The 19,907-nt window shown below is 50.0% G+C and overlaps 1 long non-coding RNA gene across 2 annotated transcripts; it reads left to right on the forward strand.

The window, feature by feature from the left end:
* The first annotated feature begins 76 nt into the window (after positions 1-76).
* Positions 77-15,360, forward strand: LOC115078228. Of its 2 annotated transcripts, XR_003853093.1 has the most exons (3): positions 77-231; positions 9,489-9,565; positions 9,673-15,360. It is a non-coding gene; the product is annotated as an uncharacterized LOC115078228 (long non-coding RNA). The 2 variants fall into 2 exon arrangements; XR_003853094.1 differs by lacking the exon at positions 9,489-9,565 and having other exon boundaries at positions 82-231.
* The last annotated feature ends 4,547 nt before the right edge of the window (positions 15,361-19,907 follow it).

Here is a 19,907-nt window from a genome sequence, read left to right on the forward strand (position 1 = left end):
TACAGTGATTGGCTGCTGCTGCTGCGATGAAGCCTGTCCATATCCGGCACACCCTATCCCTATATTGCAGCAGTAAGCCAATCAGAGCAGGATTCAAAGAGTGAGCTGCAAGCCTTGTTGATGGATACCTCACGAGCACATTTTTGTTGGCAGACCTGGAACGGGAAGGCCAGCAGCAGGGCATTGGAGGGCAACAGCAAAGGAATCTTCAGACTGTGCAGCTACAGCCAGGTATCAGGAGGGGAGGAATTAGTATGTTGGGAGGGGGGAATGAGAGTGTGGGGGGCCAGAGATGTGCTTGGAGGGGGGTGAGGAGAGGGGAATGAATGAGAGTGTGGGGGCCAGAGATGTGCTTGGAGGGGGGTGGGGAGAGGGGAATGAGTGAGAGTGTGGGGGCTAGAGATGTGCTGGGAGGGGGGTGGGGAGAGGGGAATGAATGAGTGAGAGTGTGGGGGGCCAGAGATGTGCTGGGAGGGGAGTGAGTGTGTGGGGGGCCAGGGATGTGCTCGGAGGGGGGTGGGGCGAGGGGAATGAGTGAGTGTGTGGGGGGCCAGGGATGTGCCCGGAGAGGGGAATGAGTGAGTGTGTGGGGGGCCAGGGATGTGCCCGGAGAGGGGAATGAGTGAGTGTGTGGGGGGCCAGGGATGTGCTCGGAGGGGGGTGGGGCGAGGGGAATGAGTGAGTGTGTGGGGGGCCAGGGATGTGCTCGGAGAGGGGAATGAGTGAGTGTGTGGGGGGCCAGGGATGTGCTCGGAGAGGGGAATGAGTGAGTGTGTGGGGGGCCAGGGATGTGCTCGGAGAGGGGAATGAGTGAGTGTGTGGGGGCCAGGGATGTGCTCGGAGGGGGGTGGGGCGAGGGGAATGAGTGAGTGTGTGGGGGGCCAGGGATGTGCCCGGAGAGGGGAATGAGTGAGTGTGTGGGGGGCCAGGGATGTGCCCGGAGAGGGGAATGAGTGAGTGTGTGGGGGGCCAGGGATGTGCCCGGAGAGGGGAATGAGTGAGTGTGTGGGGGGCCAGGGATGTGCTCGGAGAGGGGAATGAGTGAGTGTGTGGGGGGCCAGGGATGTGCTCGGAGGGGGGTGGGGCGAGGGGAATGAGTGAGTGTGTGGGGGGGCCAGGGATGTGCTCGGAGAGGGGAATGAGTGAGTGTGTGGGGGCCAGGGATGTGCTCGGAGGGGGGTGGGGCGAGGGGAATGAGTGAGTGTGTGGGGGGCCAGGGATGTGCTCGGAGAGGGGAATGAGTGAGTGTGTGGGGGGCCAGGGATGTGCTCGGAGGGGGGTGGGGCGAGGGGAATGAGTGAGTGTGTGGGGGGCCAGGGATGTGCTCGGAGAGGGGAATGAGTGAGTGTGTGGGGGCCAGGGATGTGCTCGGAGGGGGGTGGGGCGAGGGGAATGAGTGAGTGTGTGGGGGGGCCAGGGATGTGCTCGGAGAGGGGAATAAGTGTGAGGGGTTGGTATCTTTTATTTCCTAGCGTGTAGCATATGGTCTCAGGACCAATGGGTATAGTGTACTCCTGTTAGTAGTTGGAGACAGATCAGATTTCAATCTGACGTCAGCCCCTAGTACATATACCCCTGCAGGAAGTGCAGCTCCTCAGTATTTTCCGTCTCCAAAGCAGTTAGGGACTATCTGCATGCTCTCTGAGCGTTAGAACCAAAATTCAAGGAAAAACCCAAATTTAAGAAGAAAAGTTTACCTGAAGACTAGCCCCGCTCTTCTGCGGTGATACCCTCGGGTCCCTCCCCCAGTTGAAATTCCTGAGGTGATTTCCGTGGTCCCTCAGAGGTGAGCCTCGGTCCGGTGGCCAAATCTCAGCAGGGACTTAGCCCCTGATTTCGGGCACGGTTGAGAGGCAGCGGGTGCATTCCTCGAGCGCGGCGATGAAGGTATTTGCCCTCTCCCCCCGCAGCCGGAGACCGCCCGGGACGAAACCGGGAAGCGCTGAAGACAAGGTAAGGTAGAAATCTTCTATGTAAACAGTCTCCGAGGATCGAAGAGGAGCACAGGCTGCTGATCGGAGCCAGTGCCGCTGGGTTGATCCACCCTAGCAGGGCTAGGCCCCGGCTGTTCCCGAGGGTCTACCCACGTGGAGACCCTCCGAGGAGGTCGCCATCTTGACCCGCCTCGCCGTTCAACTCGAGCGCACAAGTCCCTTGTGCGCATAAACTTAGGCGCACATAATACCTCACGAGCATAAGTTGCGCGCACGGAACAAGGCGCATATCTGCGGCTAGGCGCATATCTGAGGCGCACTGGAGCGCACAAGAGCTCACGCGGCCACAGTCATGGCAGCTCCAGAGTCGGGCATAAAAGCGCAAGGCCTCTGCCAAGCATGCCACGTCAGAGCCGCACAGAGCGAGGAGGCCGACGCCCTGTCCGTACATTGGAGGAGGCCCTGGGAGATCCAGGCCAGGGCCATTCCAGCCAGGGCCCAATGCTAGCTCTTCAGGGGGCACCCCGGACCTAGCAGGCCCCAGGGAGTCCACCCCGCACTCGGGGACTCCCAGAGAACCAGCGCCCCTCAACTTAGACCCAGCTTCGATATCGTGGGTGGAGCTGTTCAAGGGGATTCACGCCTTTGTCAGGATGCAAACTGAACCCCGGGAGGTCCAGCCACAGGTGCCTCTGGAGGACCCTCATGCCCCAGGACCCTCTAGGCCTAGGCACAGGTCCACACCGTCCAGAAGTTCCGCCTACGAGGACACAGACCACTCTGAAGAGGAAATTGAGCCCCTGGAAGAAGGGGAACTCCCCCCGGGGACAGAGCCACACCGAACCATGAGACGCTTCTTCACAAAGGATGAGCTCCCGGACCTAGTATCCCAATGTCTAACGGAACTCGCTATCCCGGGCCAAGGGCCCTCATGGAACCTAGAATGAACCCCCTGCTGGAGGGCCTTCGTCAGACGTCTCGCCATTTTCCTCTCTTACAGGCGGCACAACAGCTAATTGACCTAGAGTGGAATGCTCCAGAGTCCTCATTCAAAGGGGGTCGAGCATTGTCGGCCATGTATCCCCTGGACCCAGCGACCAAAGAACTCCTGGCGTGCCCTAGCGTGGACGCCATGGTCTGCGCGGTCGCTAAGCGCACTACCATCCCAGTGGAGGGAGGAGCGGCGCTCAAGGACGCTCATGACCGGCGCCTAGAAGCCTTGCTAAAGCAGTCATTCGAGGTTGCAGCTCTGTCCCTTCAGATTGCGGCCTGCTGCACCGTGGTGACGCGTGCCTGCCTATCTCAAGCCAGGAACAGCACCCCGGGAGAGGACATGGAATCAACTTTGTCCTTTCTCACCGACGCGGCTTCCGATCTAGTGCGTACAACAGCCAGAGGAGTCTCGTCCACTGTGGCAGCCAGAAGACAGCTCTGGCTCCGAAATTGGTCGGCAGACGCCTCTTCCAAGACGAGTCTATCAAAGATGCCCTTCAAAGGATCCCTCGTCTTCGGCAGCGAACTAGAGAAACTGGCCAACAAATGGGGTGACTCCCCATTACCGCGCCTGCCGGAAGACAAGGCGAAGAGAAATAGGCGTCCCTTCCACAGATCCGCCAGAGGCAGAAGCTCACAGCGCTTCAACCCTTTCAAAAGCAACTATCGAGCACCCCACCCTACGAGCAGGAGCCAGTCCTTTCGGAACAAGCACACCAAGAGAGGAACCAGTGCGGGTGCAGGCTCCGGCCGCACCCCACAATGAGAATCAGCCGACCCATCCAAGGGAAGATGCTATAGGGGCAGACTAGCCTTATTCTACCGCATATGGGTCGAGATAACTACGGACAAATGGGTCCTGGCCATCATCCGGGAGGGGTACTACCTGGACTTCATTCGAACTTCCCCGACAAATTCGTGGAATCTCCCTGCCACGACCCCCTCAAGAGGGCGGCAGTGGAAGCTACACTGAACAGGCTTCTGACCCTCGAGGCCATAACCCCAGTGCCTATACGGGAAATGAATACTGGACATTACTCCATTTACTTCATCGTACCCAAGAAAGAGGGCATATTCAGGCCCATCCTGGACCTCAAGTCGGTCAACCGCCACCTAAGGGTTCCCCGCTTCCGCATGGAAACCTTACGATCCGTCATATGGGCAATACAACCAGGAGAGTTCCTCACATCCCTGGATCTGTCGGAGGCCTACTTACACATCCCAATGCATCAGGAACACCAGCGCTTCCTACACTTCAAGGTCCTGAATCGTCACTATCAGTTCCGGGCACTACCCTTCGGGTTAGCCACAGCACCCCGGACGTTCACCAAGGTAATAGTAATAGTGGCGGCAACACTCAGGAAGGAAGGAATCCTCGTTCATCCCTACCTGGATAATTGGCTGATCAGGGCGAAGTCACCGGAGGAAAGCCACCAAGCAACCAGCAGAGTCATAGCACTACTGGAAAGCCTAGGATGGGTAGTCAACATAAACAAAAGCTCCCTACAGCCCGCACAGTCGCTGGAATACCTAGGCGTCCAATTCGACACCAAGGAAGACAAGGTCAGCCTGACCCCCGCGAGGAGGTCAAAGCTGCGGGGCCGGCTTCAGACCTTGCTGAGCGTTCCTCGTCCCACAGCATGGGATTACCTGCAAGTCCTCGGACTGATGGCGTCCACGCTGGAAGTAGTGCCATGGGCGCGAGCACAAATGAGACCTCTACAGCGCTCACTTCTAACGCGGTGGAGTCCACGGTCCCAGAACTACACCGTACGCCTTCCACTCCCGGGCAGCGTCTGGACCCAGCTACGGTGGTGGCTGCAGAACAGCCACCTGAGCCGGGGATCAAGCCTATCCTCCCCAACCTGGACCCTGCTCACCACAGATGCCAGCCTACACGGATGGGGAGCACACTGCGAAGAGCTGACCACACAAGGGCAGTGGAACGCAGAAGAGGCGGGATGGAACATCAACCACCTAGAAGCGCGGGCAGCCAGATTAGCCTGTCTGCGGTTTGCCCACAGACTTCGAGGCAAAGCGGTCTGACTGATGTCGGACGACGCCACGACGGTGGCCTACATCAACCGACAGGGCGGAACCAGAAGCCAACAGGTGTCCCTAGAAATAGACCTCCTGATGGCGTGGGTGGAAGCAAATCTTCAGGAGATCTCGGCCGTCCACATTGCCGGGAAAGACAACATCGCGGCAGACTTCCTCAGCAGAGAAAGTCTAAACCCAGGAGAATGGAAACTGTCATCCACAGCCTTCCAAATGATAGTGAATCGGTGGGGGATCCCAAACATGGACCTTCTGGCAAGCAGATCCAACGCTCAAGTACCCAGATACTTCAGCTGCAGACGGGACCCGCAGTCCCAGGGGATCGATGCCCTGGCCTCCGGGGACCCTTCTATACGCCTTCCCGCCGTGGCCCTTGCTGGGCGCAATCATTCACAAGATACAGCGACACAGGGGACTAGTTCTCCTGGTGGCCCCGGTTTGGCCAAGAAGACCTGGTACGCAGACATGAGAAGACTGCTGGCAGGGAACCCACTACCCCTGCCGCCGCACAGAGACCTGCTCCAACAAGGCCCGATCCTTCACGAGGACCCGACTCAATTCTCGCTTACGGTCTGGCCATTGAGAGGGCTCGACTGAGGAAGAGCGGATACTCTGAGGCAGTAATAGATACTCTCCTCCGAGCACGCAAGTTCTCCACATCTCTAACGTACATAAGGATTTGGAGAGTCTTCAAGGCCTGGTGCGAAGACCACAACATCAAGCCACGCCCCTCCAGAGTTCCCGTGATCCTGGAATTCTTACAGAATGGGCTACAGCAGTGTCTGTCCCTCAATTCCATCAAGGTACAGATAGCAGCATTGTCATGCTATGGCTCCAGGAGCGAGGGCAACAGCATAGCCTCGTACCCGGATGTATCACGCTTCCTGAAAGGAGTCAAACACATTCGCCCACCTCTAAGATGGACGGTACCTCTGTGGAACCTCAACTTCGTCTTGGAGTTCCTAGCGGGATCCGCCTTCAGACCCCTCCGAGGCCTATCTCTCCGTCTGTTAACCTTAAAGACAGTGTTCTTGCTGGCCGTGTGTTCGGCCCGCCGCATCTCGGAGCTACAAGCACTGTCCTGCCGTGAACCGTTCTTCAGATTCACCCCGGGGTTCATCCAACTACGCACAGTTCCCTCCTTCCTCCCTAAAGTGGTCTCACACTTCCACCTCAATCAAACCATCGCACTACCAACGATGAACGGCGTGAAGAACTCGGGAAAAGACCGTAGCCTACGTCACCTCGACATCGGCAGACTCCTAGCCAGATATTTGGAAAGGTCGGAACCGGTACGAAAGACAGACCACCTTTTTGTCCTTCACAGCGGAAAGAGGCAAGGGGAAGCGGCCTTGCGGACAACCATTGCCCGCTGGATCAAAGAAGTCATTAAGGCGGCCTATGTAGAAGCAGGAAAACCACCACCTCTACAAGTCAAGGCCCATTCAACCAGAGCCTAGGCGGTGTCCTGGGCAGAGACTAGAATGCTGTCACCTGCGGACATCTGCAGAGCGGCAACGTGGTCCTCTATCCCCACTTTCTCCAGATTCTACCGTCTGGACGTACAGGCTCAGGAGGACACGGCATTTGCAAGGACAATTCTAAGTGGACCCCGGGCAGCCTCCCACCCGATTCGGGAGTAGCTTTTATACATCCCATTGGTCCTGAGTCCATCTGCTACACGCTAGGAAATGGAGAAATTACTTACCTGATAATTTCGTTTTCCTTAGTGTAGACAGATGGACTCAGCATCCCACCCTGGGCTGCCCTGAGGCACTGTGCCAATGAGTTACGGGTAAGCCATGTCTTTATTTACCTAAGACGTCCACCCTGCCCGGTGTCGACGCTTTCCGGTTGAGTACACTGGCGGTCTCCAGCTATAGTCAACCAATCAGTTCAAGTTAATCAAGTTTAATCGAGTTTAAACGTTCTAACAAGTTAGTTAAGTTTAACCATAATATGAAGTTAATCAGTCAGTCACATATATATCCACAATGCTTTTCAAGGAAGAATACTGAGGAGCTGCACTTCCTGCAGGGGTATGTGTACTAGGGCAGTGATGGCTAACCTATGACATGCGTGTCAGAGGTGACACCGAGATTTTTTTGCTGACACACGCAGCCTTTCGTGGACTATCGGGAATTTTTTTTTAATCGGCTGCGCCGAGCCTTTAAAACTAGTTTTTTAGTAATGCCCCCGGGCGCAGCGACAGGCAGATAGGCAGGGCCACGGCCCGAAGAAAAAGATCACGTTTAAACGCGCTGATGTTCCTCCTCCTTCCTGCCTGTGCAGCCCCGGAACTAAACGTTGCCGGAGCCACGTGGGCTGGAAGGAGGTGAAGCATCGGCGTGTGCAGAAGAGGAGCAGCACTTGCGTTTACGGGCAGCCGCGAATCCCAAGTCGCAGCGGCCCGAGAAGAGGAAGAGGCCTGGTAGCAGGGCTGCTGCAGAGCCCATCCTGTGACTACCCGCGAAGAGGAGTCCCAGAGGTGAGAGAGAGGCTGAGGGTCTGTAGAGGGTGTGTGTGTGTGCGTGTATGAGATGAGTTGAGAGATTGTGTGTGAGAGTGAGGACTTGAATGTTTGCAGAGACAGCATGTGGGAGTGAGAGAGAGCCTGTGTGTGTGAGTCAGACAGCATGTGCCAGTGAGAGACTGTGTGTATGAATGATTGTATGAGAGAGAGCATGTGCCAGTGAGAGCCTGTGTGTGTGTGTATGAGAGAGAGAAGAGCATGTGAGAATGAGAACCTGTGTGTTTGAGGGAAGAAGATGGAGAGAAAAGAAACAGAAAAAAAGACAATATAAAAGGAATTGGCAAAAAAAAATAAGAAAGGAAAGGTGGGGGGAAAAAAAGCCTGTGACCAACCAATTAGAAAATGAAGATCAGACAGCAAAGGTAAAAAAACAAAATAAATTACTTTTTAGTGATTGGCACATGTAATCTTTGGGAATGTGCAAGAATAGCACTTTCTCTATGCGGATCTCACAATGTACGAGATCAGCATGGAGAAAATGGAAGCCCACGGGGCCTGCACAGAGGAGGCAGCAGAATGGGCATCAGTGTCAGTAGCAGCAATCGGCACCTCCCCAATAGCCATGCGGCAGCAGTGACAGTGGCAGCAGAGGAATGAGAGAGGTTCTGAGGTTGCTGGCAAAAGAGAGGGGGGTCTGCCTTTAGTGTGTGCATGTGAATGAATGGGACTCTGCATGGGGGTGTATGTGTGTGTGAATACATGGGTGCCTGCATGAGAATGAATTGGTGCCTGCCTGGAGGATGGAGCGGGAGTGGTGTGAGTGACTGGGAGCCTGCCTGGGGTTGAGGGAGCCAGTGAGTGTGAGATCATGAGTGTGTATGAGAAAATCCAGGGGAGTGAGAGTTTGGTGGAGGGGGAGAGAGTGTTTTAATTGAAGATTTAGCCAATGAAATTCAGCAGAAAAAAGTCACTAAGCAGGTAAGGCAAATAATTATTTGTTTTTGCTTTATTAATAAATACAGAACATATATTAAAATTATAACTTTGTTATTAATATTAGAACATAAGAACATAAGAAAATGCCATACTGGGTCAGAACAAGGGTCCATCAAGCCCAGCATCCTGTTTCCAACAGTGGCCAATTCAGGCCATAAGAACCTGGCAAGTACCCAAAAACTAAGTCTATTCCTTGTAACCATTGCTAATGGCAGTGGCTATTCTCTAAGTGAACTTAATAGCAGGTAATGGACTTCTCCTCCAAGAACTTATCCAATCCTTTTTTAAACACAGCTATACTAACTGCACTAACCACATTCTCTGGCAACAAATTCCAGAGTTTAATTGTGCGTTGAGTAAAAAAGAACTTTCTCCGATTAGTTTTAAATGTGCCCCATGCTAACTTCATGGAGTGCCCCCTAGTCTTTCTACTATCCGAAAGAGTAAATAATCGATTCACATCTACCCGTTCTAGACCTCTCATGATTTTAAACACCTCTATCATATCCCCCCTCAGTCGTCTCTTCTCCAAGCTGAAAAGTCCTAACCTCTTTAGTCTTTCCTCATAGGGGAGTTGTTCCATTCCCCTTATCATTTTGGTAGCCCTTCTCTGTACCTTCTCCATCGCAATTATATCTTTTTTGAGATGCGGCAACCAGAATTGTACACAGTATTCAAGGTGCGGTCTCACCATGGAGTGATACAGAGGCATTATGACATTTTCCGTTTTATTAGAGCTACAAATATCACAAAATTATGGATTTTTCTAGAAGTGACACACCACCCGAGTTATGCTCTGTCTTTTTATGAATTTTGACACAGAGCGCAAAAGGTTAGCCATCACTGTACTAGGGGCTGACGTCAGATTGAAATCTGATCCGTCTCCAGCTGCTATCAGGAGTACACTATACCCATTGGTCCTGAGTCCATCTGTCTACACTAAGGAAAACGAAATTATCAGGTAAGTAATTTCTCCAGTTTGTTCTACTCCACTTGATTTCATCTATTTTTTTTTTCTCATTTCTTCCCTGTAGCTGATCACCTTTTATAAAAAAAAACCAAAACGCTTATTTTGACAAAAAGAAAGCTTGTCCATACCTGCTGACTACAGGTAAAAAAAAGTATGACATGGAAACTTGTAATGCTATTTTTCTACACCACTTTTGCTTTCCTCTAATTCTGCCTTTTTTTTTTCTCTTTCGTTTCTTCTCCCTGCAGAAGATCATCTCTGTAAGAAAGCCAGTCTATACCTACTGTTTCCGTCCTTGGCTGCTACACTACTAGATGGTTTTGATCTACTATGGCTACAGTAAAGAACTGGGCTAAATACAGTAAAGTACTGCAAAGCATGGGAAGAGGAACGTGAACTAAAAGCATGGATTCAGCCTGTTTTCAGCAATGAGAATAAGGCTACGTGCAAATTTTGCAAGTGTGACATTCGTGCACATCATGCAGACCTTCTGCAACATGCTAAAACAGAGAAACATGCAAAAAGCTAAGCTCCTTTGTCATCTATGCGACTCACAGACATTGGTGTTTCAATTTCACGTGTTTTGGGCTTTTTTTGGGCTTGTTTTTTTGGAAAAAAGTGCTTATTCTTTCATGAAAACCTGGCAACCCTGGTGGCAACTCCGACCTGGATCAGGCCAGATCGGAACCGCCGCCTCCCATTGCTCTGCTCACGCGGACACAGCTACGGGGGACCAAACTAGCTGAAACACTGCTATCCTGACCTTTGACCCCCCCCAACCCAACGACCGTGCCACGCCCCCTCCTGCTTCGTCACAGCTGGACCGAACCGCCGTTGAGTGCGTCACCAAAGACGCCCGAATCCGAGTAAATAAAAAGTTCTTCGCGCTCCAAAAAAAGCCACGTGAGCCTGCGCGCGCAGCTACAACACCCCGCCCACTGCTTTTCACTTAGCCCCGCCTGCCTTTATTAACATATGTCAACTCCGTGCGTGATGTCACGGGAACCTTAACAGTTTCCCTTCAACAAAAACACCACATCTACGGATATGAAGTATTCATGGACGGTCAGACGGAAAAGAACACAAGTGTTTCTCCGCCTCTTTCCCTCCTAAATTAAAAAAAAAATGTATCGCGGATTTTAAAGCTTTTAAAAGTGGCAAATATCGTAGAATACAAATTGACGTAAAACTCCGTTTTTTCCGCCCTACATATTCCGTGAGGTAAAAAGACAAAACGGATTCGCCCTTTAAGAGTAAACTCCGCCCCCTCGCACAAGCGTGTTACCCTTAATTTTAACCCCTTATTGATCTACTTTGTTTGGAGGGAGTTCGGCTACCATGCCCCTTTTCGCGTCAGAAATTGTTTCAGAAAGTGACTCCGCCTCCTCCAACGGCCTAATCTGACTCGCGCATGCGCATCCCCCACAACCTCCCCCTCGCCGTGTTTGCTCTATAAGATGTAAAGAACCTCAAAATTCTAGATCCGCACACATAGACCATCTCGCGCGCTCTGCTCTCTCGCGGCAGCTCCGAGCGTTATATATAGGGGGCGCGCGGGTTCCTGGGTGTTCAGGCAATTGGAGGAGGGGGTGGAGCTATTGCCCCTCCGGCCCATCCGAGAGCGAGACGCTACGAATGAGCGACAACCCAAAGGTCCGCTTAGCCAATCAGAATCCAATATAGGCGGAGTCAGAGTTGTGATTTCGGAGGAGGAGGAGCAAGGTCCTTTGGGGTCCGTCTAAGATGTTGCCTGTTTCCTTGCGCAATCAAAAATATAAAACCCATACTTTCCTAACGGTAAATTATAGCTGTATCAACCTCTCTTCTGTGCAACAGTAAGGAAATAACTGCGGAAAGCGATGTTTATGCAGCCTAGGCCCCACCATACCTAAAGCTTGAATCACATAAGGTGACGGAAAAAAAACACTCTTAGTTTGGCACGCTGAATAAAACACGATTGTGGATTTATCCGTATGAAAACGGGAAAATAATACTTTGTTAATAAAAATAAAACCCAAATAGCTTAATAAACGCTTAAATAAATAAAGGGAAGCGCGCGGCAGGTCACGTGGAGACGGAAGGGTCTTCAGCATAGGATTCTGGGAGTTGTAGGGCTCTTGATTTTTTTTTTTTAAGCAGGCTGTGGCTCGTCAACCTGACGTACTGGGATCGCGAAAAAAGACCGGGTATTGGGTGAGGGGGAGAGAGGTCAGCACCGACTTCATGTTAAGGAAAAGGCTAAGCCAATAGGAATTTGACCCCTATTGGGTTTATGGGGTTGTAGTTTATGATTTGGATTTATTTCCTGCTTTACTTAGAACTGAAAGTGCATGGTCACAAAGGTGGAAGATGGGGATTCGCTCATCCTTGTCTATGACAAGGAAGTGAACTTGTTCCCTTTCAACCAATCCCCAGCCCCTGACCAAAGTAACTGAAAGAATAAGGGTAATAGGAAACTTAGGTTATATAGTTCCTTTATTTTTGGCGCTTTCTTCCAGGCACTGCATACAATTTAAAACGGGTCTGCTTTGTTAAAAACAAAACAAAAAAACATAACATCTTATTAAGTAATCTTGGCCTGATAGGGGGCAGTGTGGAGAATCCAGATGATGAATTCTGCCTCTGGAAGAGGTAAAAAGGTAATGGATCCTACTTGGCTTGCCCACTTGTCCAACATACAGTACTAGTACACACCTTGAATATTTTCAAAATTTAGAAGGCAGCAATGATTAGCTTGCAGGGGCCTACATCAATTGTTACCATCCTATGCTTTTAAGTCCTTCCCACAATAATATGCTATATTTTATCACATTTATATCCCATTTTCCCAGGCACGTGTGCACCCAAAATAGCTTACAACAAATTAAAAATATAATTTCTAAACATTTCATTACAGAAAGGATAGAAGGTAAAATATGTCTATTTGTGGATGATACCTACACAGTGGACATGTCTGAAGGAATAGAGAGGATGAAACCTGGAAGAGTGGTCAAAAGATTGGGCAGCTGAGATTCAATGCCAAGAAGTGCAGTCCTACATCTATCTGGAATGCAGTAATCCAAAAGAGCTGTATGTGATGGAGGCTGAAAGACTGATGTACACAGACCAAGAGGGGGGATCTAAAGATAGCAAAGCAATGTGACAAGACAATAGCTAAAGCCAGAAGATTGCTGGACTGTAGAGAGAGAGGAATAACCAGTAAGAAAAAGGAGATGATGCCCTTGTACAGGTCCTTGGCAAGGCCTCACGTGGAGTATTGTGTTCAGTTCTGGACAGGGGTCTAACATCCATAGTGCACAGACACCATCAACTAGATGCACATCCTGGAGAGCAACCACAGAGAAGAGGAAGAGGCCCATGAGCCCACCGGCAGGACCCCTCACACCGGTGACAGAGAAGAGGAATAGGTGCGGGAGGCCACCAGCATCCCTCATCTCACCAATGGAAGAAGAGAGGACCGGGAGGCTGCCAACGGATCCCATCTCGCCAGCAGCAGAAGAAAGACGAGGCCACCGGCAGCAGAGAAGAGGAAAAAGCCCACTCTCCCTCTTCTCCAAGTGTGCTGACCTTCAAACCACTTGCGGCAACTCCGGAGTGGACTCTGCGCCTGGAAAATCCACTGCCTCCTCTTCCGAATCCTCAGAGTACCCCTGCCCCATGGGACCGCGCAGCTGCCCAGCCAAGCTGAGAACCCTCCTAATCCATCCAGATGCCTTTTTCTCAGCCATCGTAGGCCTCTTTGCAAGTTGCGGGCAATGCTGTGGGCCAACTCTGGGAACGAGGCCACTTCTCCCCTGTTGTCTTTCTGGACAGATATGACCAATGCATGAGCAGCACAAATTTTGAAGAGAAAGAAAGGGAATCCTCAGAATCCTTCCCCAGGAGGGATCTTCCCTCATCAAAAGCTTCCTGCACTGCTGCGGAATTTTCAATGGCTAGCGCTACGAGAGGAGGGGGAAATCCCCTGCCTCCCCAGAAGCTGCTCTCACTGCTGCCAAGACAGGGAACAGTTTTGCAGTTGCCTCTGATGTTCCCGTCAAGTTTCCTGTCGCTGGTCCCAAGCCAGCCCTATTGGAACAGCCCTGGAGCCACAGCGGGTGCATAAGTGATCTGGCAGCTTTTGGCCCGACCCTTCACGTGGTGCTCCAGTCGCTGCTGCTGCAGTCTGCCTTACCCGAATTCCCTGAAGCCGCCTTGCCTGCTGTGCAATCCCTGTTCACTGAGAGAGGCAGCTGGAGCCCAGATCCCCTGCAATCATAGCAGTTTGACTTTTTTAAAAAAAATATTTCAATAACTTTACTGCCCCAAGCAAAGAAGATAAAGAATTCTTCCCTGAAAGTGGCAGAGATAACAGCTGGATCCAGGGAAGAAGGAACTGAACCACCAGTTGTCCGAAATCTCCAAGGTGTTCGGGTACAGGCCTTAGCCAAGGGTCACCAACTCCCAGGCTCATCCACCTCAACCAGGTGGGATGGCCCTACCAGGCACCTAACAACCTCTTGAGAGGAGTTCAAAACTTCACTTTTCCTTCTTGGCTTTTTTTTTTTTTTTAATATACTCCAGACTGCAGGTTTTACACCTTTACCAGCTGCTGGAGACAGAGAAATACTGAGGGACTGCATGTAACACACTGGATTAAATAGCAGTGTTAGTAAAGCTTTTCTTCTCTGTCTACATCTGCTGGCAGAGAGGCAAAATGCAGGAGTCTTGACTGGTCTGGGGTATAAACAGGAATCCCAAATTTACGTTTGTACACCATCAAGAAGCCATTCCCAGATCTCAGCTTGCTTGTCTGACATTGCTGCCTGGATGTCCTACTGCCACCTTAAACTCAATATGACCAAGATACTTTAAACTCAACAAGACCCTCCCCCCCTAAACCCTCACTTCCTCCTTTCTCTATTTCTGTGGATAACACTATAATCCTCCCGGTCCCCTCACCCCGTAATCTTGGAGTGATCTTAGACTCCTTTCTCTTTCTTTACACGTATCCAAAACACTACTAAAATGTGCCATTTCTTTCTCTATAACATCACCAAAATCTGTCCCTTCCTTTCTAAACACATTTAAGAACTCTTATCCACTCTCTCATCACCTCCCACTTAAGCACTATTGTAACTCACTCCTCACATTTCTCCCAGTGAGCCATCTTTCTCTAATGTAATTATCCCAAATTCAGCTGTGCAACTTATCTTTTGCCAATGTTCCTCCCATCCATATAACCCCTCAAGTTACTATATTGGCTCTCTATCAGTTCTTGCATCCTGGCATTCAGATTATCAGCAAGATGTTTGGCGTGGCTCAGAGCATCCAATGTCCGAAACAACATACACAGAAATGTAGTGGATGCGCCGTGTACTGGAGAAAGTCTGTTTGGAGATAAAAGTGGACAAAACTGTAGAAGCTATTAGCATAGTAAGCACAACTATAAAAGACCTTAATACTACGCCTTTCTAAACTACAAGAAACAATATAATCCATACCAATATTACAGACGTCAATCACTTATGCAGCCAATGCAACAGTCGTAACAACTCCAGCAACAAAGACAATCTCAACCAAGATCATGAAACAGTGACAGAGGTCAGCAGTGGCAAGTCCAACAGCCACAAGAGGCCTTTGACAGCATAAACAAGAACCGCCCATTTCTGGAAATACTGGTAGGAGGAAGATTTTTTTTTTTTTTTTTACTACCAATAAACAATGGAGTCATCTCACCACCAACAAATGGGTTTTCCAGATCATAAGAAACGGATTTTACCTAAATTTGAGGCAAATCCCTCTACAAAGTCCACCAATATGCCACTCCCATTCCACATCAACTGGACCTACTCAGAAAAAGTAAAAACATTTGTGAATGCCAATGCATTACAACCTGTTCCCCAGGCACAAAAGGAGAAAGGGGTTCTATTCCAAAGACTTTCTGGTTCCCCCCCCCCCCCCCCCCAAAAAAAAAAATAATAGGGGATTTTCACCCAATTTTGGATCTCAGGAATTTGAACACATACCTAACGAAAGAAAAATTCAAAATGAATTCAACAGTTACAATTATCTTTCTGTTGCAAAAGGGACACTGGCTCATATCATGGACCACAAAAATGCTTACACTTTCAGTATATTCCAATCAACAGGAGACACAAAGTATCTAAGATTCACACTATGTAAGACAAGCATTTCCAGTACAAAGTGCTGTCATTCGGCTTTGCAGCAGTACCAAGTGTGTTTACCAAGGTACTAGGAGTCATAGCAGCACATTTAAGAAAACTCAACCTATTCGTTTTCCCATACTTAGACGAATGGCTAATATCAAGCATGTCTTACGAAGTTTCACAGCTAAACACTATTTGGTAATCCAAACCATGGAGAACCTGGGGTTCATGATAAATTTCCAAAAGTCACAATTAAAGCCAACACCACCAAGCCTTTATAGGAATAAACCTGGATATGATACAGGGGAAAGCTTAATTGCCTTAGAAGAGACAACAATCAAGAGGAAGCGGGTTACACCTTGCATTTTCAAGAGCATACTGGGACATCCTGTACCCCAACCTTCCATTGTTACAACTGACAGCATGGAGGCTGAAAGGCATGTAATGAAAGGATTACTGGATACTGTGAAAGAATTCCTACTAGCTTCGAGATGGCTATAAAAAAGTCTTATAGTTGTAAATGGAGAAGATTCACAATATGGTGCAAAATCCAGAATGAGAATATGTTTACTTGTTCAGTAGCTAACCTATTAATTTATCTGCTTCACTTATTGAATGCAGGTTTAAACTCAAGAGTATACTTGAGCGCCACTGCAGCATACCACCAACATACCATTAGGCCTTCCAATTTAGAAAAATCCATTCTTATCCAGATTTATCAAGGCACTGAATAACATAAAACTGCCACCGAGAATACGGCCTCTGCAGTGGAATTTAAATGTGGTATTACAACAATTAATAAAATTGCCTTTTGAGCCTATGGCATCCGCACAGTTAAAGTTCCTCATATAGAAAGTTTTGTTCCTGATTGTGGTTACAACAGCACGGAGAGAAAGTGAGCTACAAGCATTGGTAACTTACCGTCCATATACAAATTCCGAGGACAAGATAACTTAGGATGAGTTCTAAGTACTTTCACCTAAGATGGTATCAGATTTTCATCTAAATCACAGAATAACTGCCTTCATTTTACCCAAAACCACATAAAACAAGCGGAACAAAAATTGCGTACACTTGATTGCAGAATATCTCTCCTCTACTACTTGGAAAGAACCAAACAGTTCAGGAAATTTACACAATTGCTCCTGTCCTATGATATCAACAGATTGGGTGTTGCAGTTGAGAAGCAAACCTTAGAGTATGCCTTTCCAAAGCATAACTCATTGTTACAAAGCAACAGAGAGTAACCTTCTCTCATCCAGCAAATGCCCATCAAAATTTGAGTAGTTGCAACTTCAATAGCGCATCAAAATTGCAAATCCATATGAGAAGTTTGTAAAGCAGCTACCAGGTCCACAGTCACTTTCATCAAACATTACTGTCTGGATAAAGAATCGCACAGAGACAGTAAATCTGGCCAGACTGTTTTGCAGAATATGATAACAGTAGTAGTAAAAGTCCATCCAAGGACAAGGAAATACTTAAGTGCAGGAAGTGCATAATTGAGGTGTGTTTCCCCGAAAGTAAGACAGCGTCTTACTTTCTTTTTACCCCCCAAAGTCCCACTATGTCTTACTTTCAGGGTATGTCTTATATTGGAAAAAACCTGTAAGACATCCCCCGAAAGTAAGACATAGTATTCAAAAAAAAATAAAAAATTTTAAATACCTGTCGGAGGGCCGCGTGGGTCCAGGCGGCCGGCGGGAGCCGGGTGGTCGCGTGTTAAATCTAGGCCGCGGGCGGCTGGGCGCTTGTTCCAGGCGGCGGGGGGGGGGTGGGTGACGCGCGTTAGTTCGAGACGGCCGGCGGGTGGTCGCGTGTTAAATCTAGGCCGGGTCGCACAGGCGCGCATTCATTCACTGCCGGTGGGGGCTGCCTCGGCAGCCCCCACCGGCAGTGAATGAATGCGCGCACAGGCCCACAGCGCCTGTGCGACCCCTGCGATTCGGCGCTGGGGGCTGCTTTCGGCGCTCAAGGCAGTCACATGCCGTGACGTCACAGCATGTGACTGCCTTGAGCGCCGAAAGCAGCCCCCAGCGCCGAATCGCAGGGGTCGCCTAGATTTAACATGCGACCACCCGCCGGCCGTCTCGAACTAACGGGCGTCCACCCGCCTCCCCCCCCCCCCCCGCCGGGAACAAGCGCCCACCCGCCCGCGGCCTAGATTTAACACGCGACCACCCGGCTCCCGCCGCCAGCCGCCTGGACCCACGCGGCCCTCCGACAGGTATTTAAAAATAATTTTTTTTTTGAACACTACGTCTTACTTTCGGGGGATGTCTTACATTAGCCGACCCCCCCCCTAAAATTCTCACTACATCTTACTATCAGGGGTGTCTTACTATCGGGGAAACACGGTAGTAGAGTGCACGCTAATCTTTGGAGGGAGTTGGGTACGAGCCTGAAGCAGACAGGAGCACAGTGCAAAGCAAAGAGGAGGTCTCTGTTCCTTAATCCAGCTCCCCACACCTGCAGGGAACAGGAAGGGTGAAAGGTGAAGCTGGAGCTGTTTTTTTTTCCTGTACCTTTCTCATTTGTAATCCCTTATTCTGGATCTGGTGAGGGTCTGTGACCAAAGTGCTTACTGTGCTAGCATATAGGAAAATTAGTGTTACCTGTTAATTTTCGTTCCTGTAGTACCACGGATCAGTCCAGACCGTGGGTTGAGCCTCCTATCCAGATGGAGACAGACCAAAACTGAAAGAGTATCCTATATCAGGACAGAGCCTACCCTGCAGCCCTGCAGTATAACCATTGTCAAAGCAGCAAAAGGCATAAGGTCAAGCAAGTAACAAGATAACTATTAAAGTTGTTGAACACTAACAATAGAACAGTTGAATGAACTGTGTAACTAATCGCTCTTACATGACTACCCCTGATCATCTTAAGAGATGCTTCCGGTGCTTTCAATGAGAATCCAAGAGAGCCATGCAAAGACACTCCTGTAAAAAGGAGAAAAAAAGAAAAGACTTTGAGCGGACAGACCGAGAAAACACGGGAGGGCGTCTGGACTGATCCGTGGTACTACAGGAACGAAAATTAACAGGTAAGAACTAAATTTTCCTTTCCCTGTACGTACCTGGATCAGTCCAGACCGTGGGATGTACCAAAGCTTCCCTACAAAGGGTGGGACCGAGTCAGTCCCGCTCGAAGTACCTGCCAACCGAAGGAACCAAACACTGGCGCCTGTACGTCAAGGCGGTAATGTCGAGCAAAGGTATGCAGGGATTTCCACATAGCGGCCCTGCATATTTCCTGTGGAGAAACAGATTGACTCTCCGCCCAAGAAGTAGCCTGAGAACGCAAGGAATGAGCCTTTAGGCCCTCCGGAACCGCCCGGCCTTAGCAGATATAGGCCAAGGAAATCGCCTCCTTCAACCACAGAGCGATCGTAGTCTTAGAAGCTTCATTGCCCCTATGTGGACCACTCCACAGAACAAAGAGATGATCTGAGACCCAGAAGTCATTGGTAACCTGAAGGTAACAGTAAAACGTGTTTTACGTCAAGGCGGCGAAGATCACTCCCAACTGGACCCGCTATATCCTCAGGAGAGAACACGGGAAGTTCCACCGACTGACATGAAAAGAAGAAACAACCTTAGGCAAGAAAGAAGGTATGGTCCTGAGAGAAACTCCCGAATCAGAAAACCACAGAAAAGGCTCCCGACAGGACAACGCTTGAATCTCAGACACCCTTCTGGCGGAGCAGATAGAAACAAGGAAAACTGTCTTGAGCGTCAAATTCTTGAGGGTAGCCAGACAGAGATGTTCGAAAGGTGCTGCACATAGAGCTCGAAGGACTAAATTAAGGCTCCACGAAGGACAAGTGGCCCAGACAGGCGGCTTCAAATGCTTGGCGCCCTTGAGGAAACGGACATCTGGGTGAGAGGCTACTGCTTGACCCTCAGCGGTGCCTAAGTGAGAGCCGAGAGCGGACACTTGGATGCACAACGAGCTGAAGGAAAGACCCTTGGTGAGGCCCTTCTGAAGGAAGGAAAGAATCATAGAAACCAAAAGGTGAACGAGCCGAGGCACCCGATTCTGCGCAGGCATTTTCAAAAATTTTCCAAACGCAGACATAGGCCAGTGACAGACTGCTTACGAGCATGAAGCAGAGTGGATATAACTTCCTCTTTATAGCCTTTTTCCTTAATCTCCGCCGTTCAAACACCATGCCGCTAGACAGAAGCAATCGCCTGGTCGAAAAATATGGGACCCTGCCGGAGGAGGCATGGGAGATGGCTGAGGCAAAGAGGACCGTCCGTCGCCAGGTTTACCAGATCCGTGAACCATTGTCTGTGGGGCCACTCGGGTGCCACGAGAATGACCTGTCC

The sequence above is a fragment of the Rhinatrema bivittatum genome, chromosome 16 (genome assembly GCF_901001135.1).
Source record: "Rhinatrema bivittatum chromosome 16, aRhiBiv1.1, whole genome shotgun sequence".
Classification (NCBI taxonomy): domain Eukaryota; kingdom Metazoa; phylum Chordata; class Amphibia; order Gymnophiona; family Rhinatrematidae; genus Rhinatrema; species Rhinatrema bivittatum.